This window comes from Calonectris borealis, chromosome 21, assembly GCF_964195595.1.
Source record: "Calonectris borealis chromosome 21, bCalBor7.hap1.2, whole genome shotgun sequence".
NCBI lineage: Eukaryota > Metazoa > Chordata > Aves > Procellariiformes > Procellariidae > Calonectris > Calonectris borealis.
Window position 1 is genome coordinate 12,186,732 of NC_134332.1, and position 1,044 is coordinate 12,187,775.

Sequence of the window (1,044 nt, forward strand, 5' to 3'; positions counted from 1 at the left end):
CAAAGGAAAAAAGCACCGTCATGTGGAGTGTTGTACATAGTGTAGCAAAAGAGTATTTATACATCTCACCAATCAAACACAGCTTTATTACCTCATGCGAACTCATACAAACCAATAGACTTTCAACATGTTCTGTAGCTTAGAGTGCTCACTTACTACCTCTGAACGATACTCACGCTGTAGTTTGTCTCTTTCTTATCTTTTTGCATCTTGTAATTAACTCTTTGTTTCCCCATGAAATGTAATGTACATTGTAATCTTTTAAAAGAATCAGGGTTGCATTGGCAACTTTTAAAGAAGCGAAAATGGAAACATGGGGTCTTAGGTTTAACACAAAACAGTGAAACTGTTGTAAATACTGAGAAACATTTTGAATGTTCTTCATCTTGTTACTAATCCACGCAAAAACCAACAACTAATTGTAATGCATACAGACTTCAGTATTCAGTACTGTATATTTCCCCCTGTGTAACAGGGGGCCCTTTCTTTCTCTCTTTTGTATTGTATGCGATTCTGAAACTGATTGAGTCATGAAAATAATTTGTGGCAGTGATTCTAATGTATTAAACCGTTTCGTGTTACTTTCTAACTGGATTACACCCTGGATTGAAAAGTCTTCCTCGTGGTAGTTATATGTAGTTTCAAACATGAATAAACTTTTTGCTTTCATGATCAAACGTTGACGTAATTTCTTCCTGCTCAGTTTAAGTCAGACCTAGGAGATGAGTAGGCTACCAGAAGTGCAAGCTGTCACCAAGCAGGAGCTGAGCATTTCTTTAAATACCGGTAGCTTGTGGTGCCCTCTTGCCCGGCGAAGATTGGAAATCCTGGGTGAGGTGCATCCTGGCAGGGAGCAGGAGCAGGAGCAGGAGCAGGCGCCTGCAGGGCAGGGGCTTCCCACCCGCAGGCTGCCCCGCAGCCCCTGCCTCCGCTTCCACCCTGCTCTGCTCGGGAGCAGAAATTCAAGTGGAGGCGAAGGAAGGGGTCAGTCCTTTAGATGAGTTTAAAAATCATCATCATATCCACTCTTAATTACCATCTTTA

General features: G+C 41.9%; 1 protein-coding gene across 2 annotated transcripts in view; it reads left to right on the forward strand.

Moving 5' to 3' along the window:
• PBX3 (PBX homeobox 3) overlaps window positions 1-677 on the forward strand; it is a 115,242-nt gene extending 114,565 nt beyond the window's left edge. For both annotated transcript variants that reach the window (XM_075170866.1, XM_075170867.1), the window contains one exon: window positions 1-677. This exon is cut by the window's left edge and continues 897 nt beyond it. The gene's annotated coding sequence lies outside the window, so the exon portion shown is untranslated.
• The last annotated feature ends 367 nt before the right edge of the window (window positions 678-1,044 follow it).